Here is a 17909-nt window from a genome sequence, read left to right as displayed (position 1 = left end):
GTCTACACTGGACAAACTCATCAGTGTATAAACATTCTGTTGAATTATCCCAACTTTTCTACTCTGGTGGAATAGGCCCACTTAAAGAATGGGGCTTTGTGCAAAAAAACCATCCAAAACAACACAACAACTCCTGCACCCCCCACAAAAAAACTCAGCTTTACCTAAATGCATGCTGACACGTCAAATTATTTTCCTCCTTTGGAATAAGAGGCAAGTGCTGTTTTTTGAGTAAGGAGGCTTTTGACAGTATTTGCATGATGTTATCATAACTTAGGACAATGCTGTCTAGAGGAACTCACTCTCTGAAAGATGTAATTAGGACATATGCTTGGGTGAAAAAAACGTATCAGAGAGCAAAAATGATCTTAACAAAACAAGTACCTGATTAGTAATCTAGCAATGTAACAGTCAGTAAAGAAAACTGTAAAATGGTACATATAAGAAGAATACAAATGCACAAGTACAACATCAAAATAATTGACTGAAGAACAGAATAGCATAAAAGTGGATTGGGAGCTAAATATGAACCAATATTACAATATAATGCTGTTTCTCAGTCAAATCTCATTCTGGGATGTTTGAAAAGGAATATCGTACTGAAGATAATTCCTTTGCATTCTTAGCACATTTGAGATCTTGTCCAAAATAGTGTCCCACTCTGAATACGATACTGTCAAAAAAAGACACAGACAAGTTAGACCCTGGAGGTCAGCAGCAAGAGTGATGTGATGAGCAGAAAGGGTGATGGTGAAGAGCGGCCAAGGAGCATGGATGTGTTCAACCTAGAAGAAAGAGACATGGGAGGTGACACAGGAACAACAAGGAGATGTAGGAGGTCACTGGCCTGCTGGTTCCTTGTGTGCTGCAGGAAGACAAAGAAAACATCAGCTGATTTGCAGTAAAGAAGATTTTGGTTGAATATCATGCTCCTAACTGTAAGGGTAGGGAAATGGTAGAGCACTGTTAGGGCTGCAGCATGCAGCTCCTTCACCAGAAGGTTAAAAGAAGGTTGCAATGACGTCAGAGATGGTGTGGATATACTTTACCTGTCTTCATTGTAAGCACACAGTCACCCCTTGAAATGCATCCGTGTTCTTCATCTGGGACATTTTTACAGTACCAGTTTATTTTTGGTGAAACATCTTTATTTTACTCAGACTATTGGGTTTTTTTCCGAGCATTTTCAAAACACAATGAAAGTTCTTTTTTCCCCCCCCCCGTTTTGCTTTTCTGGAGAGGTAAAGTATGATCAGTAGTGGAGTGGGCAGTCAGACAGACTTTTCAAATGCCAAACTTATAATTTTTTAAAATTACTTCCCAACTAAAAGAGAATCCAGCAGCTCGGAGGTGGAGGCATGGAGAGATTATTGCTAAAATGAGCAAAACAGGCGGATAAAATATCTAGCTTTTGAAAAGTCCTTTCCATAATAGCACAATTCTCTCTGTCCACAGATGACAGAATAAATTAAAAAATATTCCTGTCAGCCTCGCAGATACTGCAAGAAAATCTAAGGTTGCCTAATGGACTGGAATATAATCTCTATGTTTTTGGTTTCCTCCATTTTACCCAAATCATTCACTTCAATAATTAAAGGATAATGAGCCGAACAGTTTTCCCCTTTATAACCAACCCTCTCTGAATAGAGATTCAAAATAATAATTAAAAAAAAAAAGAATCCTGTCTACTGAACATGTCTGCAGATAATAGGAATATCCTTCACTTTCCCTCTCTCGGGGTTTCCTTGTTGCCATCTATCAGTCAGATGTCATAGCACAGAAAAGTTATTAAGGGCCAATGAAGAGGCATCCTTCTTATAGGATGATCCATCAAAACCCAGGTTCCTGATACAGTTAAAATCTCTCTTGTAGGAAATGGGTTCACATGCATCTCTGTAGAAACCCTGATTGACTGGATAGAAAGAAAAATGGGCTAGTCCTAATTGCAGCGCTTCTTAAACTTTTCTTGCCCTCTCCCTGACGCTGTCATCTCTTGGACCAGTTCCCCTTTACAGCCTGAAAAGACAAGCAGTGAAAGCCAGAGCTGGCATTAGCCAAGAAATGGTACAGGAGAGGAATTTTTCACAATAGCTATATTTTCTGCATTTCTTTAAAATCTGATAGAAAACTCCAAACAGTCCAAACCACTTCAAGCAGGAAAACATCCCTATATCTTTCTTTATGTCCAAGTTCATGTGGATGGATTCACCCATCCCAGCTGCAGGCCTTTTCCTGGGGTGCCTAAGGCAAGGACTGGTACCCTTGCCTAAGGCAAGGACTGGTACCCTTGGCATCCCCCACAGGGAGATGTAGGTGTCACCAACAGCTAATTCCCATCTTAGTTGGTAGTATTGCCTTCTGGAGGGGCCTGTCTCTCTCCAGAGACTCCAGAGAGGAGATTTAAGAGCAGCTAAGTTCTTAAACCAGATGTGTCTGAGGTGTCGCTTTGATGGACCCGGCTCTCCCCATGGCTGCTGAAGGAGTGGGATGGGGAAAAAGGCTCCAACATCACGTCCCCACCACCACCTGCTTACTGTCCTCGGAGCCAGCGATGCCTGGCACCATGCAAGGAGCAGCTCTCCAGCTCCTGGGCTCTTCTGGCCTGGGTCCAGCGCTCGGCTGGGTGACACAAGGAGCCCGACCCTTTTTGCACATCTTATTGACAAGGGGCAGAGCTGGGCTTTCACGTAATCTGGATTTTTAAAAGTGGGTTGTGTAACAAAAGTGTCCATAGAGGCAGCTTAACATTTTATATTTTTAAGGGGGAAAAGTTCTTTGGTTTTGCTTTTTTTCCTGAAACTACCCAGCTCCCATCCCCTCCCCTCATCACAGTCTGCTGCCTGCAGCCACTGGGGGCATAAATAAATTAGTTATGAGCTTTTCCAAGCAGTAAGCTTTTTTTTTTTCCTAAAGAAAAACAGTATCTAACAGCTTTCCATGCTGGAGTTTGGGAGCTTTTCAAAGCCATAAAATATTTATTTTAGTTTTTTTTCCATTAGATCTTAATTCTTAATATTTTATAGGAAGTTAAATTATCCAGGAGAACTGAGCCTTCATTTTGGGGGAGGAAAAAAAAACAAAAAACGTTTGCCCAATTAGAAAATGACAATCAAGTACAGAGTGCAGAGAACATTTTTGAAGAAAAGCTCCGAGCAGAAACTTAAAAAAAAACCCAAAGAGGGTTTTTTTTTTTTTCCTTCAAAGAGAGTCAGTTTTAAGAACTGAACCAACTGTGAGTCATTTACACTCCTTTATCTTTCACTCCAGAAGCAAAATTGTGCTCCTTACTCTTTTCTTTGAATACCATTTTCTTTTCTGGGGCCCATTTGTGGGGCTGGGCCCCGCTTGGCCCCCTTTTCCACATGCCGTCATCCCACCATCCAGGCCGTACACCCCACGGCACATTTGCCATCCTAGTGCCCTACACGCTGGGAACCCAGGTCTGTTCTGCTCCTGTACATTAAGTTTGAGTACGAAGACTGAAATGACTCTTATTGCAGGCTTCGAAGAGGGAAGGTTTTCTGACTTTTTTTGGGGAAAATGCTTTCTGTTTGCATTTGCTTTTTCAGGAACTTTTCTTTCTTTCTCAGCTGTTCTCCATGTTTCCATGTCTTTTTTTTCTCTTTTAATATTGATAAAGAAGAGAAAAAAAAAGGGGAAAGGGAAAGAGGTTTGGAAAAAAGAACCTGAAATGAGTGAAAATGTGAGAAAGGGGACACATTTCATTCAGACAAAAGCCATCTATGAAAGAAGTAAAATGCGTAAAAACATTTCAGGGTGTCTTCTTATGCTAAAAATATGTTTGGTCAGCTCCAACACAGTGCGGCTCTGCCTTGGCACGAGTGTAACTTATGGTCAATAATTCTGAGCTGCCTTTTGCATGGGTATGAACTTCACCAGCTGAAATAGGGAAGAATTGGCTATAGTACATAGGAGACAGCATGTGAATGGTGAAATGGGTAGGAAGGGATGGCCTGTAGATTCAGTATCAGGGGTTCAGCATCAGTCAGTGTGGCTGCATTGCTCTCCGTGGAAATGCACTGATTTATGCCAGTTTGCTCCAAACTGAATGCCAGCTAGGGAAAAACAAGTTTAGCTTTTTTCAAACCCTGTCTAACCAGACAAAAATTCCTCCTGTGACCCACTTAGGTATCAGGACTAGTCAGACTCTCTGCTGACACATCCAGGGAAACACCGTGCCACTAGATGTCACCTAACTGTCCCCACAGAGGCAGCTTTCTGCCTCCCCCCTTTCCCGATGCAGAGGACCAGGCTGGAAGAGAGCTGCTACCCAGGAAGCAGCACTCAGTACATGTAGTTAATGACCGATGAACACCACTATAATGTAGCTTGATGGGGTTAGAATTTGCCATAACCTTGCTCATTAATGACACACAGTTAAAGGTTATTAATTCTGAACTCACTTGCAGTCACCATTAAACTGTTTTACAATCCAAGTGGCAAAGCTGGATTGGATGCAAAGAGCTGGAGGTTCATCCTTCCTTTCGATGAACCAGCCACCCTCTCTCCCCCACTCAATACCATTTCCATTCCCCACCCCCTCCTCATCCCCCAGTTTGGGAAATAATTTGCATTCTTCCTCTGAAAGCGTTAATTGAAAGGCGAACAAATGGAGTCCCAGGCAATTTGAACAAGCCTCATTACTGACTGAGGGCTTGTTTGGAATCAGAATCCATCAAAACAACAATTGCAATGTCCTGGCCCAGCACCAAAACTGTACTGGGAGAGATGGTAGGAGAGACGGGGGTTTTGTTCTCGGGGAGCCAGTTGTGCACCTTTAATGATGAATGTTCCAGCAGATATTGGCTGATTGCTACACAACCCAGTGCGTCCTTTTCTGCATTAAGCCCTTATTACCCAGCAGCAGGACGAAACCCCTGGCAGAGGCAGAGACATGCTGCCCCCTCTACCCTGCCTGCCTGCCATGCAGCGAGGCTCCCAAACAATGTCATGTTTCTGTGGCCAGAGGACCACCCGCAGTAGGAGATGCCATTTGCAATTAGGACATGTTTGTTTTCTGTCGTGCCTGACTTTGACCCAGCTCCAAGCCCAGCCATGGTCAGGAGGAAATGTGAGCAAAGCTCTTTGCTAGAAGCCTCAGTCAAAAGGGCTGAAGTGCCTTCTGCTTTTCTAGGTGGAAAGGTAGAAACCTGCTCCCAGGGAAAGGGAGGGCCACACAGTTTTCCAGAGTCTATCTGCAAAAGCTCCCAGTGTCTTTCCTCTGCTCCCTTTCCTGCATGCTCCCAGCCCATTCTCTCTTCCCTTGCATCTCTCATTTGTCTTCCTTTGGTCCCAAAAATCACATCCTCAGCTTCTCTGAACTCTTTGGATGGAACGATCATGTCTACTTTCAGGCATGTTTAAAGTCTAAGCAAGGTACATGAGGCTCCAACTATAGTCAATGGAAAGACACGGAGACAGGAGTCTAAGGCAGGGCAAAATAGGTGCATGACTTTTTTCATTATCTTTATGTAGAACAGCCCATGACTTTCCTTCCTTCCTTCTTATCCCCCTAGATTAAGTTTCTATATTATCCTTAGCTGGCTGATTAGTTTCTTTGACCTTCTAAACTAAAATGAATCCTCAGATTTTCCCCAGTAATCCCTGAAGGGGTTAGAAACAGAGTTTTTTGCAGCAGCATCCAAGGCTGTTTGGACCTAGAGATTTTGCTTTCAGCCCACCTCTGCTTTCTGCTAGCCACTTAGGGAAAGCTGTTGAATCCAAGCCACTGCAAGTCAGTGTAAGGGCTGCAGCTGCTGCCTGTGGGGCCAGTTCCACTGACACTGGACCAGCAGCGAGGGATGATCAATGGATTCATAACTAGCTTGGGGATGCTCTTGCTAGTGGTAAGAGCAATAATTTTGATGGCTTTCTTTGTGTTTGCTCTTTGTATCATATGTTGAAATACCGGCATGCAAAAGAAACTGTCTAGCATGCTCCGGGACAAAGACTTTCCTCGTCTGGACTGTATGTGTGCAGCACATCAGCGACAGTTCTCAGACAAGTGCCCAGCTGATATAAAGTGGTCCTCCAACAGACTAATTGTAACTGTTTTCTCTAAACATTTACAACCAACAAAATGTGTGTGTGTACGTTCAGCAGAGGTCCAAAGAGAAAAACAGCAGCTGCTCCCTGCATTCCTGATGAAGCTTGTATATATTCCAGGGCTTTTTAAAGCATCTATTTACATTTTCATTCTGGATGCCTCTTAACTTCCTGCAGCAACTTGGCCAAATCCAGGACTGGTGCAAAGAGGTTGCACTGCCCTGAAGTCAACACAGCCGCACTCATTTCTGCTAGGCGGGAAGTTGACCTGTTTTTACAAGATAATGAATGAGTCTCTCTCTTTGCTTGTCCCTCCGAAAACAGACACACCGCCACTTTACAGTCGTGATGGGCTGTCTGGTCCACAGTCCATTCTGGAGGACACTTTTAGGCTGCTATATCATGGCCATCCATGGCACAACCTGAATGCCCATATTCATCCAGCGCTTTTCCACCTCTCACCCAAGCGGGTAGGAAGCACATCTCACATACTGCCCTGAGTTCATGACATAATTCAACATAGTTCAAGGCTAAGAACCACAGAAAATGGCCTCAGACATAGTCATAGCTCAGCTCTTATCTGCTTTTTCTGAGAAGTAGTGAAATAGTTTCTGAACTTAGGATGTGATCAAAGAAAACACTGTCCAGTGGCTTTGTGTGGACTTTTGGCGCCGCAGAACAGTATTTTTTAATGCAAGGTATGTGATAATTCCAGTCTTTCATTGCTTAATGTTGTCTTGCAGCAGCACAGACCACATCCCATTACCTACTAACTGTTCATTTGGATGACTTCTAATTGCCCAGAGAAGCAATTTTGCCAAAATGTTATGAGGGGAAAAAAAGACAGAGAACTACATGTCTTCCTGGGTTGACGCTCACCTCAGAGGAGGCTGCATGCTGTTGGGGTTAGCATCCCTGGCTCTTCCCCTGGATATCTTCCCTGGGATATTGCCAGGCCAAGTGCCTCTCTGTTGTCTCACTTCTCCTACAGGGTCAGGTGCCTCTTTGCTCCCTTGCTCCTCTGTCCTTCCCCATGACTTGGCACACTCTCCCCCTTCCTTCTGCATAGGACACCAGATTTGAAAGTGGTTTTTCTCTCTCTTACCTTAGCTGCGTAATCAGTGTGTCCAACATTTACATTATGCCTGATGCCTTAGTACAGTCTTTGTCCCAGCACCTTAGTCCCCCTTTGGGAGTGCCGAACACCTCATGGGAGTGATGGAGAGCACCCCACCTAGCTGTGCAGCCGCCCTTCGTCTCTTTGGCAGAGCTGGTTTAAGACAGATGGAAACTCAGGGTGAGATCCTCTTCGGTGAAAAAGATGAAGGCATCAGTCGGTGACTCATTAAAATCACCCACAGGCCTGCTTGATGGGAAAACAGTGCAGAAGTGTTCCCTCTCTCTGGAAATGCTGTTGAACAAATTAGACTGTGTTCTGCTGAAATGCACAGATCAAAGCGCCGCTCCGAGCGGCGGACGCAGAGGAGTGGCATCCCCAGGCCGCCGCCGTGGGCTCGACAAACGGAGCCCTTGTTTGAGCCGGAGGCACAAGTGTGAGCTGGACGTACGTGACCCAGAGGCCATCAGTCTCTCACAGGCCTTTGAAGGGAAATTCCCCTGAGTCCAAATCTGCGGTGCTGGTCTCTGTGTCATGGCACAGATGAAATTCCTTCGGAAAGGCAAATCAGATCAAATAGGTATGAATTACTGGGAGGCTTAGATGCTGTCTATAAGGTGAATGCTTCACTCTTTATGAAAAATAAGATGTGTGAGGCTGCTGAGCCTGGGTTTGGGAGCACAGTGCTTTCAGACTTTTGCCAACGACATGCCTCAAAGCAGCAGGTAATTGGAAGAATACGTAGTCAGGGAACAGAGGAAAGGAGAATTCAGCAGCTGACTATGTCTGATGCCTTCCCTTTCCCTCTGCTGTTCTCCCAACCTTTCTGTGGAGAAGATTCCCAAAGAAAGCGGTATACATTTCTGGTTCATTCTGGATATATTTCTTTTAGATGAAAAAGATAAAAAGCCCATCGTATATAGCAAGACACTTAATAATCTTTCATATAAAACAAAAAGGCTGCAAAGAAATATATTTAAGGTCTAAAACTTACAGGGTGCATTTTCAGACCATTGTGCTAGGACTCGGAGCGGACTGGATTATACTGTGCAAGGTGTTAAAATATCTCCTGTTTCTGCAATGCCTTTTGCAGAGACATACACACATGTGCACCAGGTCTCAGTGGTGCGGTGGGGTCATTTCACCTAGCCTGCCCCTGGAGTAGTTGCCCCAAGCTTACGCTAGTGCCAGAGGAGAGGAATGGGCTCTTTCAAGGCTCAGTCCCCGGAGCAGCCGTGCTCCTGCCCCAGCGTGTCGTGGGGGCCCTGGCACAGTCCCTGCCTCCCCGAGCCAGAGGCTGAAGCTGGTGCTGTGCTGTCGATGTCTGCTGGGGTAGGTGGCCCTGTGTGAACAGGTGAGTGCCATTTTGTAAGCCTTATTTTTTATTCTGGAATAGCACGAATGATGGCAAACTCCATAAATCCAGGTACAGTATTACCCTGGTATAGCACAGCGTAAGACCAAATGGACCCCTGACTTCTTTCTTTTTTTCCTCTCTCACATGACGTGGGAATTGGGGCCATCAAGGAGGACTGGCCTGTTGAACCTCGTCCTTAGATAACCAATCCTCCTGGATTAAATCCCCCCAGATTCAGCTGCCCCCCTTCTCCTAATTCAGTATTTTAAGTTAAAACCAGTAGAGCTGGAGCAACCCTTGCATCAGATCATGTTAGCTATTGCTGAGCTAAACCAGGACCCAGGGCCACAGGCACACTCCATGTCTGTGAAGCGAAGTGGCCGTCAGGGAAGTAGGCAGAGGCTTCTGGAGACGAGGGTCCGGGTTGCACCAGCCTCAGATGGGGTTCTGCCAAGACCTGCTCCTCTCTCCCCCAAGCCTCCTCCCATTCACTTTAATTATCTGGTGCAACACACCAGGTATCTTTCACGGTTGGTCACCTTTAATGGATCCTCAACAGTAGAGATTTAATTAAATTAACAGGTTCAAAAACAAACTTGGAAATGAAGAGGAAATAGGCCTGGTATGTTAAGCATAAAAAAATTTATCACTTAATGGTGACACTAACAAATGATGTTCATTACTTACTTTCCAAATGACCAAGCCTGTTCTCTGATGGAGATGTGGGGAATTCCAGTAATTCTCTTTTAATCATTTCACCTTGCATGATGGAAGATGGGAACTGCTCACCAGTAGCACGGCACCAGGCTGAAGAGAAGATGCAACTGCTTACTGAAAGACTCATGCATGTTTTGTCTTGCCGCAGCATCAATATGACTAGAGACCGAGACAGAGAGAGAACAAGATGCAGTGGCGTTTTAATCAGAGCATGTTTTAATTCACAGTCTCAAAATCACCTTATGATCAGCTTTGCTTCCATGTGGCAACACCACTGGAGAGGAAATAAAGAACCAAATAGGAGAAATCCATAGTATTTCACAGCAGTTAGCAGCAAGGAACAAAGAAAACTGTGTTGCTTTAACCCCTCCTTGATTATCTGTCCCTTATTATGACTACGTGAATCTGTGATGAATTCCTAAAAACTTGAGTTTATTTATATTTATGTGTTGCTCATACCAGTTTGCCTGTGTTAGCTGCTACCATCTGGTTTCACCTGTGTGGGTTGTGCTATGCATCCCATATCGGACTTTGCTTTCATCTCCGGAATTCATAAATAAACTTTGCAGGAAAAGAAGATGGAAACTTTGATGTTGATTACAACGTCAGACTCTATCAGTGTTTGGCATGTAGGAGCTCATGTATTTCTACAGCTGATGTTTTTTCTTTTTGCTCAGCTTTTGAAGCTGGTGTCCCTGCACGTTATGCCATATGCATAAACGTTTGTGGCTGATTCACTGACTGCAGAGGTGTTAGCTTTTGCAAGCAGATGTGCTCTCAGGAGTGTGTGTGTGCATTTGTGTAGAATGTGACAGGACACTCCATACCACAGCCCAAGTGCAGCACAGTAGATAGTTGTTATTTATGCCTTTATTTGTGCTATTACTGATGAGGGTGTTGTATGACACGTGCTTGCAGGAGCAAGGAATGAACCTCAAGACCAAAGATGTCCCTTGCTGTCATGTGCTCCTCATTTGTGAATGAGCATAGCACTGACTAGCGCTGCCGAGGGCACTGTTCCTTTGCACTGCATGGCCAGAGATGATTTTTAGAAGCTCCTGTTGAATACAAACATATATTCATAACCCCTTTAACAGAACTGGTCCTCCTAAGTTGTATACATACTTATAAAAATGACAACCTCTGCACTGATAGTGCCTACCTGCAGTGGTTGCAAACATATTAACCCTTCATCAGGCAAGTAATTAGGCCATTGTGCATCCTAGTCCAATGACTCTGATCCTGTTGCTTTGTGAGTACAAACACACCTGCAGTATACTTCTGAGAATGTAAACGACACTTAAAACATGTTGGGTGAATTCATGTGCTCTTTTTACATGGTGTTATACATGGATTTGTGCCTGTTCCTGCTGAAGGTTAGAGCCTCTTTATACCAGCCAGTCTCACTTCGCACGTGTGTTTGCGCATGTATAAGCAGGCTGCATGCGCAGTGCAGGTCTGTGGTCTGTGTGCTGATCCGAGCAGCAGAGAGTGGTCTCAGCACACCGCCCAGCTGCAGGTGCGTCACACTGAGCAGCAATTGCACTGTTTATTACAATGCTTTTGCCTCTTCTTTGCAGAGTGTGTAGCGCAGTGTGCCCTAACTGCTCCAGGCCCAGCAGTGATTTCTTATCCTTATAACACCAGAGCACAGTTCCCCATCAGTTTGGAGGGTGGCAGGAGCTGTTAATATGTCAGGGGGGTAAATTTTCTTTTAAAATGCTCGGGATAGGAAAATGTATTGGAGATACCCCTTTCCAGCTGAGCTAACAGGAGAAAGCAATAGAGAAGAGTTTATTGAAATCCACAGTGATTGCTATCCTGCAGAAGGGTCTGGTCTAAACAGCACAGTTAGCTCTGACACAGGAAACTGTCATTGCAAAAGACCTTCCAGCTCTGATGTGAAGGTCTCAGCGGTAGATGTGCGTTAAAGTCCGGGTGCCTGTCCCCTTTAATGTTACTGGGAACCGAGACTCCAAGCTCAGTGGATTTTGTCTGCATTTGGCTTAGCAGTAATGGCGTGGGAGTACTAGCAGAGCTCTCCTAATGTGCTATTCTGGTACAGCTATGCTCCGTACTTGTACAGTCAAACCACTCCCTGCAATATAAGGGACCATATGGGAACTGCAGCCTTGCTGGTGTAACTGCCTGTGTGCCGGGGCTTCGGTGAACACAGTCCTGTCTGTTGGTCACATCATTCAGCCTGGCAGAGACGTTTCAGCAGCAAAAGGCTGGAGGGTTCACATACTGTGGGGCAGCCTGAAAAATCTCGGTTGTATTCCTGTTTTCCTTCCTCTCAGCTTAGGGAAGAAGAATATAGACTTCAGGAGAGGATAGTTGCCAGCATATTAGCATTTGCCTGCAGCCTGAGGAAAGGTTATGTAGGCATACAGCAGTATTTTGTGTATATTTTAGAGCGTTTGTGCACGCCCCTGTGGAAGGAGAGAGGTTTTGTGTGTCCCAGGTACCGGGGAACGGGATGCTGGAGAATCAGCTCACCTGTGGCCCTGCTGCGGCTTCGTGAATCAGTGTTGCCATGGTTTGGCTAATGCACTGAGTGTGGCGTGTCGCCTTCGGCACTCGTGGTGCTGTACTACTCTTCAAGCACTTGAAATGTTATTATCACAAAGTGTGATACAGCAGTGTCCTGACGTCAAGCGGGGAGTCCAGCTATCTAGCCAGCTGGCCGGAGTGACCCCAGAAAGGCCTGGTTGCTCTGAGCACTAATGTCTGTATCTCCTTAGGGATTTCTGCCCTTGATCCAGTTTTCCTTAACTCCAAATAATCCTAAAGGTCTTTGCTTTTGAGTGTAATAAAAACCATTTTGTGCTCTCCAGCCAGAATCACTGCCATGCTCCCTCAAGGTGTGTCAGTGGAATCATCTCTGATTTACAGACAGGCGAACTGAGGAACTGCAATGGTAAGACCAGACTGCACAACACACCCATCCCATCATAGCCATGCCTGGAGTGCCCCCAGACCCCAAAGATGGGAATTAACTGGTCATTCTTAAAGTGATTGTCTAGTTATCCAAAGGAAAAGAGGCTGTTGTGTACCTAGGTGTGTCAGAGACAGAGGTGTGGGCACTTGGGTTTCTTTGACAGGACCCAGGATCTGGCCAGTCAAACCCTGAAGCTTTCAAAAGGTTCTGGGTTCCCAGTGGAGAAGACAATGGGATCTTGGCTACCCTGGATTCACCAGGAAGACGTTGTGTGATGGTCACTCTTAAACACTAAACAGAGCAAGTTGGAGCCTTGGCTTCCTTCTCCAAGCGCTGTTATTGCTACCCAAATGTAACGAAGGTCCAAGCTCCAGCAGGATCTACTTATGAACTTCATTCCTGGAAACCCTGTGCGAGCTGTTCCTCAGGCCTCTCTGCCGCCACTCCGTGCTCGAGGCAGGGTTCACGCCTGCTGTGTGTCCTGCTATGGGGCAGACCCTGAGGCTGGCAGCACCTAGTGCTGGGTGCCAGGGCTCAGCCCTGGCTGCTCATGGTGCTGTGCTGCGTACCAAGGTCCTGGGACACTGGTCATGAGCAGGGCACTTTCCGCTGTAAACCTCAGTTGGATTTAGTTTAGGTTTCAGAGACAATATATAAACATTCCCAGTGAAGACACTTCTTCCGAGGGGCTAGGCCAAGTGGGGTTTCCTCCTTCATGTTTATGGGAAAGCATTCTGTTTAGATAGAGAAGCAAACGAGCAGATCCTTGCATTCCTCCCCAGCACATCTCAGCCAGCTCATAGGCCTCTGGTTTAGGAGACTTAGCACAAACTCAAGGGAAATTTTCAGAAGAGTGCCTTATTAAAATACTGGCAGCGTGTCACTGGGACGTGGGGCACCACAGGCTCTCTTAGGAGCTAGGAGAGGGTGGGAGGTACCATTGATAACGCAGCCTGCAAATCAAGTGTTGTCCTGAGATTCATTACAGCAGATAAATGCTTCTCCTAAGGACTATTCTGGCCCGTGACTCAATACCACAGCCTATTTACAGCCCGGGAAGGTTAGAAAATGTGGTATCACTTGTACTGTGTTCTTGGGAACAATAAAAGAAGTGATATTTTGGATTTTGCCTTTCAGGGCTACAACTCGGTTGAAAATTCGCCTCTATATGAACACCAGCAGAGAGCTAATACACCCATGAAGTACCACTCAAAACAGGCTTTAAGTGAGAATTAATTGGTATCTATGCCTCTGAGCAGGGTGAATTTCCCCTGGGCTATAATAAGTTCTGTCTGACCCTTTCATGGAGTTATTATTTCTTTGATTAAAGGGGGGAAAAAAGAGATGAAAATCTCCACTGAGAACAGCTGGCTAATTTTTGCTCTTTCTTTATAACAAACTGAGGCCAAGATCTGGTTGCTGGCAAGCACAGACCCAACATCTGCAAATGGAGAGGCCTCTGGCCTCTCAAACTCACTGGAATTTTCCAGCTGATGTAAAATATTTCCCAAGCTAAGTACAATGTCTATCAAGGCAGGGATGGGGTAGTCAGGTGACCATTTTCGTGGCCCATCCTGATACATACTCTGATTCTCTCCCTACGGTGAGGATTCTCAAGGCAAGTGTCTAACCAAAGAAATAACAATCTTGTGCAGAGCAGGGCTTCCTGAACAAGGCTCCAAGGGGTCAGGCTTTCCCTCTGAAACTGCTCTGAGGCTGTTCTGAGGAAGAGGAGTCTCCTATTCTAATGTTGTCCTTGTCCAGTTTGCTCCTTGATTTGGGAAACCAGTAAAAGGGAAGGGCTTTTGGCTCAAAGGATCCACTATCAATCAGTCTTGCAAACACTGACACCATGATCTTCTCACCAGCAAATTTCCAAGTTCTTTACACAGAAGGTCAATGAAGATGGTTATCCCCAAGTGCACAGTGAGAAAATGAGGCATAATGCTGGGAAGTGACTTCCCAAGCAACGCAGCCCAGAAGCTGGGATCAATATCCTAAGGGCTTATGCAAGACCACCTGCCAGACTCCCTGTAAGGGCTGGCCCTTTCCCTCCCTTAGTTTTTGGTTTGATTCCAGCTGCTCCCAAAAGTCCTTTTCAGGGCTCATTGATGGCTTCAGCATGAAATGAGATGGAGGGACTCAGCCAGGGTACTTGCACACCAGTGATCACATTCCCATTGGTTTGCAGAACTGGCTCTGAGTGGAGAAGGTGGAGAGTGAAAGCAGCAGGACTGATCTCATCTCTAATTCTGATCGAGCTGAAATCCCCGGACAGAGGCATGTGAAGGCCTTTAGTTAGCTACTATGAGCCTTACAGACTAACTGCTCTGGAGTGGTGATGCAGGAGCTGTCATATGCGAGCCCTCAACCCCCCCCTCCACCCTCTTCAAAGCGCAGCCACAAAATTAAGTGAGCCAGTTCCTGATTGTCATATATTGGGCATCCACAGGAAGGAGGCAACTCAGGGGTTAAGGCTCTTGGCAGCAATACAGTTGTATGGTGCAATAAAATATTTTATGACATTTTTACAATATTGTGCAATGGGATTTTGAGACCTCAAAAGAATACACTGTATAAAGGTAAGATGTAGCTGAGCAGAGGAAACACAGCAGGTAAGAGTTTATCTCTTTTCCTCCCCTGTCTTCCCTTCTCCTGCTGTCCTCTGTGCAGCCAGGAGCACTTGTTCCCCGTTCCGCAGGTCAGTCTGGCTTCCTTCTCAATTCCCAACACATCTGTGCAGTTTTTTATGTGAGTGCCACATACTTCCACAGTGAGCGCATATTACATGTTGCTACAAACAGCCCCAATAAATGTGGGAGCCAAGTGTGTCTAAATATTACAAGATATTAAACACCTTTTAGCCTGATCCATAACCTTGTAATTGGTACAAAAATAACAAGACCCATCTTCAAATGGGATTCCATGGTTGCCATTGCCCATTTGCTGCATAACAACAAAGCTCAAGACACCAGTATCAGAGTCTGGAGAGGAAACCTTGAAGTGATTAGCTAGAATCCTTTAGGTCACTAACTCAGTGCTGCTAAATCCCAGAAATTAGCTCAGGTGATTCAGATTCAGGGAAAAACATGCTCGTCTTGAAAGGATAGTGAGTGTTTTGTTTAATGATGAGAGATGGAAAAAGAGTGGATGTCTGAAAGGAAACGCTGAAATAACTTCACCAGAAATAGAGCTTATCCCAGTGGTTCAGCATCTTCATAACTACATGGAGGTCACCCCCAGTAAAGCAGGTTCTGGGTAGTAGTAAAGCAAGTTTACTGGGTAGTAAAGCAAGTTCTGGGTAGTCCTCACCCTCCTGGAATAGCCGCAGCAGAGTCTTCAGCCACTAGCGGACTGTCACCCAGCTGTGTCCAGCAAGGTTGTGCCTCAAGCACAGCTGTCATTGCACCGTGAGTCCCTGGTAGGACATGGTCTAAGGCAAAGGCTCTGAGTTCCCCTGAGTGAGAGATCACTGAGGCTGGCAGGGTACCTGGAGAAGTGTCACTGTGTTAGGGGCAGGACACTGAACTAGCTGGACTTGGTCAGGACCAGCAGGATCATTTTGATGATCTTATGCTATTGATCCCAGAAATGAGGTTCCACTTTGAATGCACAGGATAGGTAGAAATTTTATCTGCAGTTCCAAGGTAAATTTAATCAGAACCATTCCAGATGCTCAGAGATCAAAGATCATTGCATAAAACACACAAGTGCTTTAAAACAAATAATAAAAGGTTGTTGGTGGAAGAGAAGTCTTTGCTTCTTAGTTTCCCCCACTCACATGCACTTCCTTTCTAGTTTCAACTCTTCTGGTAAAAATGGGGGCTAGGAATTTACTTTTTTAACAGAGGCAAAGATGAGGTTCTTCTGTAATCATTTTATTCCAGGAACTGATATGCTATGAAAAATCCCAAATATCACAAGGCTTGGCATAAAAATTGTACAAGTTGGCAACGCTACATTCGGAAGGATGCAAGCTGAGAAAAGCCTAATCCGATCTCATGCTTTAGAGTACCAGTATAACAGCAGCAGATTGCCTGGGGCGGTCAGGAAGGAAATGCTCATCTCTGAGCACCACGCAGGATGTGTCCAGACTCTTGGTGGAGCAAAGAGGGTTTCTCTGAAGAAGCACCAACATTTGAACTTCTGAAGGCAGAGAGATCCAACGTCATGCCTTATTTGTCTGATCAAACAGAGCAAATCCCACACTGTGATCCTACGGATGGCTTTAAATTGCCTTAACCATTGCTAAATGAACCACACAATAATTTTTCAATGTAAGCAGCTTTTAAATTCTTTTTAACAGCTCTTTGGCCTGACTTCAGTAGGTGTTTCAGCTCTCTTGGAAGGTACTGCTGAGAAAATTGGTGTCTGTGAAGACTCACCTGAACTGGTTTTGTTCTTTTGTTTTCTCTTGTTTATTGTTAGGCTGTGCTTTGTATTCCAGCAGCACCAAGAGGCTCCAGCCAGGCCCAGGCTTCCTTGCGGTAGATGCTATACACACATATTGTAAATGGCACCTCTGTTCGGAAGTGTGTAATTACGGACTAATTAGGCAAGAGGGAGAAGGCCAACCTGCACAAGGTCAGCAGCCAAATCGAGGCTGGCACACAAACCTTCTGGCCTCCCCGCTGACGGGAAGCTCTGTGTGCCGCTGCCAAGGACTGGGTTACTCCAGTGCTCCCCCACAGAGTCCTTCAGTGCGGTGGGATCGAGGTTGCTGCATGGCAAACACATTGGGAGGATTTTTAACCCAGCCGGTAGCTGCCGGTTGTATCAGCTCCTGCCTCTCATTTGTACTGCAGCACTACTTCTCCACTGTGCCAAAGAAACTCTGTGGGCAGAAATATGGCCAGAAATGCTATATGTGGAATTACACTAAAAAGACCGCACATTTCCTGCCGTATTACTCAGAGAATTTTCCTGATTCCTTTTGCTTTGGGGGTTTTCCTGTCCCTGTCCCCCTGAGACCTCACGTTTTTGCAGTACTTTTGCAATTGGGCCAAAACTGGTAAAAACTCAGATATCAAAGTTTGAGCAAAATCAACATGTGACACCATTTGTCAATCACATTGAGCTTTTGCTGCTGGAAAAGGTATTATTTGAAAGCCCCAAATTTTCTCACAGTGTGGATTTTCCAGACAAGTGGATCCCAATTCAAATTTGTCATGAACTGTGAAAAATAAAAGAAAAAGAAAAAGAAAAAAAGAAATCCAACCCCACCTAGCTAAACCTCCCTTAAAATTTTAAATTACTCTGCTTTTTATGTCAAATTTATGGCAAGTATCTCTGGTTTTGAGGAGCTTGCCTGGGAGGTGATATGGAGAATTCTTTTGTACCACAAACTTGCTCCTGGAGCCTATGTGCAAAATCCTTGAGGGATGCTCAGCTGGAAAACACTGTCCTCCCTAGAAGAGGTACTTCCCAGAGTGACTCCTTGCATAGTGATTCTTCACAAGCCAAAGAGCTACTTTGAGGAGCTGCTGTTGGACTGACATTGTTTTAATGGGGAACCTGGATATTATCCTGCTGATATGTATATATCCTGGATATTTGTTGGTATCTTGGGTGGCCTAGTGTGTAAAGTATTTTAATCCTCCTCCAACCCTTAGTACAATGTGACATGATCTAAATTCTTTTCTTCAGGCCGCTCTTGCTGTAATATTTTCCAGTGCAGACCCAAGGGTTTCTAGTCCCCAGCTCTCCATCCA

Source organism: Apteryx mantelli, chromosome 19, assembly GCF_036417845.1.
Source record: "Apteryx mantelli isolate bAptMan1 chromosome 19, bAptMan1.hap1, whole genome shotgun sequence".
NCBI lineage: Eukaryota > Metazoa > Chordata > Aves > Apterygiformes > Apterygidae > Apteryx > Apteryx mantelli.
The sequence above is the reverse complement of the archived record's forward strand: the minus strand, read 5'-3'. Positions refer to the sequence as shown.